Genomic DNA, 7,469 nt, shown 5'->3' with positions numbered 1-7,469 from the left:
CTCGAGGCGGATTCCTTGCCCACATACACACAAAATTTAATATACATATATATTCATATACATATATACATACATATATGTGGGAGTGTTTCTATATGCATTTAATATAGATAAAAATAGATAATAAAACATATTTGCACATATATGTATTTGTATGTATGTTGTGTGTGTGAACACACCACACACACACAAACCCCATTATATTGTGTATGTGTGTGTTCACGTATGTATGCATATAGTATGGATAATAGACAGGAAGATAAAAGGACACCACACACACCACGGCGCACACACGCGCGCACACACACCCCACGCAAAACACACACACACACACGTGTGTGTTAAAAATAATACTATGATACATATACATATAATACATAAAACATATCTATTATACATATATATACATAATTATACATATACATATATATACATATATAATTACAATAAAACTATAAAAATATACATATCATATAATAATACTATACATTATACATATACAATATATAACATATATACATATATACATATACATATATATACGTAAAATATATACATAATATATACAATATACTAAAAATATATTATACATATACAAAAAACGTATATTATAATATAAAAACATACCATATACTATATATGTATACATATAGATAATACAAACATACATAATATAGGATATGTACACATAAAAACATACAACGCACACAATACTTTAATATATTGTCGTATACGTATACACAATTATACATAAAACATGCACACACATACATATATATGTACATATATGTATACACATATATAATACACACGCCACACACCCCACATATTAATGTACGTATACGTAACACAAAATATATAATACACTCCCACACACTACTATATATGTACGATACAAATACACATATATATACATACACATATGTATACGTATACACAAAATATACATACACCATGCACATATATGTATGTAAAACGTTATACCATATATATACATACAAACACACACATACACATATATGTACGTATACGTATACAAAATATATATATACACCCACACAACATTGTACGTATACGTATACACAATTATAATACAAAAACACACATATACATACATATTTTACTATACGTATACACATAATATATATACACACACACACATACATATCTACGTTTACTTTTTAACATATAATACATACCACCCCACATCATACAAAAATATGTGCGTATACATATACACATATAAATACACACCACACACATCATACATATGTCTGTATACGTATTCACATATATACACACACACACACACCACACATACATACATAGGGTCCATACGTATACACATATACACACACACCAAAATACATACATATGAAACGTATACGTATACACATATATGTACAACACAACACATATATGCATATGTAAAATATTTATACAGATATATATATACACACAACACACACACATACATACATATGTACGTATACGTATACACATATATATACACACACACACACACACACACACACAAAAACACATACAAAACAATATTACAAACAAAATAAAACATTTTAGTATATTACCAATCACACACACACACATACATACATATGTAGTATAGTATACACATATAACAACACACACATCAAAATTTAGTACGTTATTATACACATAAAACACACACATACTATGTACGTACTTATATTATCCCACAAAACACAAAACACCACACACACACACACACATACATACATATGTACGTATACATATACACATATATATACATACACCACACACACATACATACATATGTACGTATACGTATACACACATATATATATACACACACACATACATACATATGTACGTATACTTTATACCCCATATACACCACACACACACATACTACATAGTACGTAATGTATACACATATATTTACACACCACACCATACCATAAATGTAACGTATACATATAACATTTATATACTTTACACACATACATACATATGTAGGTATACGTTACACATATATATACACACCCCACACCATACATACATATGTACGTATACTATACACATATATACACACAACCACACACATACATAATAGTACGTATCTGTATACACAATATATATAAAACAACACACACACATAATACATAATATGTAATGTTTAATATATATAACCACACACATAATAATATGACGTTATATACAATATATATATAAAAATAATAATATGTAATTACATATACTAATATATACCAAAAACACAAAATGTGTGTTGTTACAAAATATATATATATAGGTTAAATTATTGAAGATTATTAAATATAATAATATATAAAACCCACATATTTTATATATTACTAATAGTATCCTATCAAACACACACACATTTCATATTTGTAGTATATATATATAATATTAAGAAAAGTAAAAGAAAAATTAATATCAATTTTCAACACACTAGGGTTTGTTGTTTAATCGCGTTGTCGCGACGGATTCATGCCCCGGCATATTAAAAATTCCCCCAACAAGAAATTAAACTTTCCCAACACACAACACAAATTTCAAAGCACGCAACAAGGGAAAAGCCACGAATAGCCAAGGGCCTTTCGCAACCCTTGTTCCAGACTCCGACGCCCATATTAAGTGTCCAGGCCCTCCTTATTAAATTCCCCCAGACAGGAAGTGGAAAGGCGTTCCAAACTTAAATTCTTCCCCCAACATGGACCACATATACACATATATGTGGGTGGTGTGTATGGATATAATACTGTATTGTATATATATATATAATATATATATAAAATTATATATAATATATAATATATATAAAATAATATATATATACATATTATGGGTATATGTGTGTGTGATGTATAGATGTGGTGTGCAAAAAAAATATTTGTAGAATAATACATGTCTGCCCACAAAATTTTTTTGCTACCACAATGTACCTTTTGAGCTGGTTCCTGTCTGCTTTGCTTTCCCAGGGGATGAATGACACGACTCATCAGACAGGCTTCCACAAGTGCTGGCTGAATGCCCGTTTAATCCTTTCGGAAGACGTCTTGCCCTTCCATGTCCATTTCCAGTATAGCCTCCTTCATCAAATTTATTCGGTAGCTCCTTCAGTCAGAAATAAATTTAGATTTGATAAGTAGAGTAAATACACGCAATCATTTGCGTTTGAAAGATAAATCATGGGAACTGTTACGAAAATAAACGTAATCGCGTCATTATGACATATTTAACACTATAAAGTGTCGCGATAAAAAGGTCTGTCCACTTGTTTTTATTTACTGGAAAGTAAAATATCGACAGGGTTTCTTTATTCGTGAGAATACTCTGGGGAAATATTCATTTCAGTTTCGGGTTTAACACCCGAATGGAAATTTTGTGATGCTATTCCGTTACTTTATTTTTATATTCATTTATTTAGCAATTTCTTTACCTATTACTTACTTCGGGAAAGCTAGTTAAGCGTATCTCCCTCACCCGCATCCATCTTCACACTTTGTTTCTTCTGCTGAATTCGCCATTTAAGATGTCGCGACAGCAAAAATAATAATGAACATCAAATCACAAAATAGTAGTTGTGACAAAATAAACATCATAATAATGGGAAAAATGAAAATAAAAAGTATAAAATTGTCAATACTGATACTCCTACTATAAGTGATACACAAGCGATCACTTACGAAGCGCTTGTAAAGCTGTGTCGCAGTCGCCAGCAGCAACAGAGTCAGCAGAATCACCACCACCGCCACGAGCACATCTGCTTCAAGCGACGAATCTGTGTGCGCAAGAAAATCGTTATAATTCTAAATAATCAGGAGCACAAAAGACACAGGAATTATAAATGCATACTATATGTAAGTATAAATAAGGATATATATAATAATGATAGTGATATATAAATAAATGAACAAATAAACAAATAAATAAATAGAAATATACATATATATGAATGTGCTATATATATTCATATATCATGATATATATATATATATATATATATATATATATATATGATATATATATTATATATAATATATATATATAATATATAAATATATATATATTATATATATATATTATATATATATATAATATATATCGGTTTATTGAATCCCATGCAGCCAGGGTGTGAAAATATACATAGAAATACAGATAGAAAAGACAAACTATATATACAAACACAACAAACAACAAAATAAAACTAACAATCTATAAGAAAAATAAAAGAAGCAAGAGAAACAAAATATAAATGACAAGTACAAGTATAGGTAAGCTAGGAGTGCTAGACTAGTAATTGTGGACTAGTGCTCGTAGACGAGGTGTGGTGTGCGGTCCATTGACTAGTGCTCGTTGATGAGTTAGACTTGAGTGGGTATTGTGGTCCGGTGGTAGCAATCAGTGCGGGCACTGATAGGCACTAGTTTTGCTGCCGCCGCGCGGGGCCGGGCGAGGCGGTGGCGCGTCGGGGGGCAGCAGGTCGCGGTGGCTGGGATGGCATAGCACCTTCAGGCTAAACTGGTGCATTGAGGTGGTGTAGTAAGTGGCGAGGGGGGTGGGCCTAGGGCAGTCATAGCTGGTATAGGCAGGACCAAGAATAACCTTGGCTGCCCTTTTCTGTACCCTCTAGAGTTGTAACAGATAGGTGGCGGTGAGGGAGGGGAACCAGGTAGGGGAGGCGTAGTCAGTTTGGCAGGATATTTTAAAAGATATGTAGATATTTGAAAGCCCCGGAAGTGGGACACCAAGGGACTTGAGGCAACACAGCATTGAAGCTTGTACAAGGCAGACTTCACGATATCTCTGACGTGCTGCGTCCAGGAGAGCTTTTCGCCGGTAGTGACGCCGAGCAGCTTGTTGGAACAGACTATGTCGAGCGGATGGTTGTCCAGCGTGAAGATGTGCGTGGGGACGGGTTGGCGGAGAAGTCAAATCGCATCACGACCGACTTCTGGCGGTTGATAGTGACGTGATTTGCGGTGGTCCAGGAGAGGAGGTTTGTCGAGGGTGCGCTGGATGGCAGAGTGGTCAGGGCAGGAATTGCCAATGGCGACGGCAATGGTCGAGTCATCCACGTTTTTCCAACGATGCTCGGTGTCCAGGTGCGCGTCAATAATCATGATGAGGAAGCACAGGGGGCCCATTCTAGTCCCCCTGGGGTACTCCGCACACGAGGCTGGAACTTGACTCTGCACGCGCACAGTCTGTTGCCTATTAGAGAGAATGTCTGCCAGCCAGGGATGAGGTACTCCCTGATGCCCGTGGAAGCTGCTGCTTTTGAGATGACCGTGGTGTGGTTTACCAGTCGAAGACTTTCTTGAATACTATGAAGATGCTGGTGCTGGGGGATTTGCGCTTGTCAAGGTGGGCAAGGACGAAGACAAGGAAGCTGATGAGGCAGTGTGTGGTGAGGAGGAGCACATGCTGCCAAACTGCCGACTGTCCAGTACTAGGCGCGAGGTCCTGGTAACCAGTCAACGACAAAGCTTTCACTTAGCAGGCTGGACAACGGAGTAATGGCGATGGTCGTAGTTCACTGAATGAGGCAGGGCTTGAGTTTTTTCCCGATGGCGGTCACAAAGGCGGTCTTTCATTTGTGATAGGCACTTAGAGTGTTGCAGTGAGGCGTTAACCATGGGGGTAAGAGGAGTTGCAAGCTCCATTGCGAACTCCTTGATGAGGAACATGAGCAGGTCAAGGGTGGTGGTGGCTCTCTTAACGCATATTTTTTTCCAGCTTCTGAAGCTACTGAAACTGGTTAACAGTTTGAGCAAGTGAGCAGGCCGACAGGTTTGGCAGGGTGGCGGGTGGTGTCCACGGGGGGGTAGCTGCTGACAAATCAAGGCGAAGTGGTCACTGAGAGCCTCTGCTGCTTCACTGCGGCTGAGGTTCCTGGTGTATGGAAACGTACACGGACAATTAGCAAGGCCGTACAGCTCCCGAATTTCCCGTACCATTGCAGGTGTTGTAGTTTGTTGTGACAGAAGGTTTTCTTGGCTATTTTTATTTCCCTGATGCCTGTGTTGCAGAGTGATTTGTAGGTGGTGATGTGCGAGTGGAAGGCTTGGTTTCTTCTGAATGGGGCGTTTGAGTGGCCTGTATTTCCTGGTCTTGGTCTGCATTGGCTGAAAGACGGTGGGTGAAGGCAGCCATAACACTGAAACGAGTCTGCTGCGACCGACAGGAGAATATGGTAGAGGAGGCTGGTACCAGTCATGTAAATCTGTAAAGATCAAGTGCAAGATTCTTTGTTCATAGGTTATAGGATGTGGATAATTCTATTTCTGTTAAGGATGTGGATAAATCTATTTCTGTTACCAGTGGACCACGTGGCTGGTTACCACGCGGATCCAAAGTCCCAAATAAGAACCACCCGCTCAGCGAGGATGGAGGTCACATTTTATATCTGACCTCGTTTGACCGGGAGTTCATCGCCAGCGACCAGCGCGGTAAGGTCATAGCCCTTGCCTCCCTCCGGGCAAGCTGGCCCGCGACCCAGCATACAACCATATATAGACATGTCTCGTGTTCTTATACTGCATGGTGTCAACTCTCAGAAATAAAGATCAAGCCATTAACAAGTATACTACCCTCTGTTCACCATTGTACTAAGGATGATAGCCTTTTACAATCTAGCAGCAGGGTGGCGCTGCATCCTTCCGGCTCGCAGCATGAATGCAAACCTTCGAAGAAAATCCGCTCGACCGCTTCAAGACATGGCTAAGAAAAAAACACGTAAGTACACGTTTGGGCCCCCTTTCTTATTTCTTTTCCCTTCCTTCTCCCATAAATGTGTTAAGCCGTTGTTTTTTTTGTTGGGTTAAAAGGTGCTAATGACAGCAAATGGCACGTTCTCACACTATTCCTTCACCTCAGATCGCATTTCCGTGTGATCGAGTATGCAATCAATAACATGATATCGTTCATTAGTTAAGTAATTAATTATTTTCTCTCATTTTTAGAGATTTATATTGTTTCATCTGCAACAAATTTGACACATTCGTGATTTTATTTTATCACGAATATTATTTCATTTTTCCTCCCCCTCGCTCCGACCTGACCGTACCTTTTCTTTCGCTTGCGGTCACTTTGGATTACAAAAAGGTTATTTTCCTGTCTTGACCTGACCTCGCTTTCTCTCTTTTCCCGTCGGTGGCGACATGGGAAGGATCTAATTGACAGCTTGGTTTCCCTGTATTTTGGTTGTTATTTTTGTTGACGCCTTGGGAATTAACCATAGCATTGTTACATTGCTTTTGGTGACAAGTTCTATCGCGCTAGAGTGAAGCGCGTAACGCAATTTCATTAATTTGTATTATTTGAATATAGTGTAGGATCTTCCCCTATATCATAGTGCACAGGATTGCCCGATATTGCTCCGGGTTTGCATAAACGCTAATAGATCTGCGCTCCGTCGTTCGAAAGTAGGTATAATAAAC

General features: G+C 37.6%; 1 long non-coding RNA gene across 1 annotated transcript; it reads right to left on the bottom strand.

Annotated features, from left to right (window-relative positions):
* Positions 1 to 3,127: 3,127 nt before the first annotated feature.
* On the bottom strand, positions 3,128 to 3,809 carry LOC119577483. Its single transcript, XR_005229134.1, has 3 exons — positions 3,714 to 3,809; positions 3,478 to 3,538; positions 3,128 to 3,141 (listed from the first exon to the last, which is right to left on the bottom strand). It is a non-coding gene; the product is annotated as an uncharacterized LOC119577483 (long non-coding RNA).
* Positions 3,810 to 7,469: the final 3,660 nt, after the last annotated feature.

This window comes from Penaeus monodon, chromosome 10 (assembly GCF_015228065.2).
Source record: "Penaeus monodon isolate SGIC_2016 chromosome 10, NSTDA_Pmon_1, whole genome shotgun sequence".
NCBI classification, from domain to species: domain Eukaryota; kingdom Metazoa; phylum Arthropoda; class Malacostraca; order Decapoda; family Penaeidae; genus Penaeus; species Penaeus monodon.
This window is presented reverse-complemented; position numbering and strand designations above follow the sequence as displayed.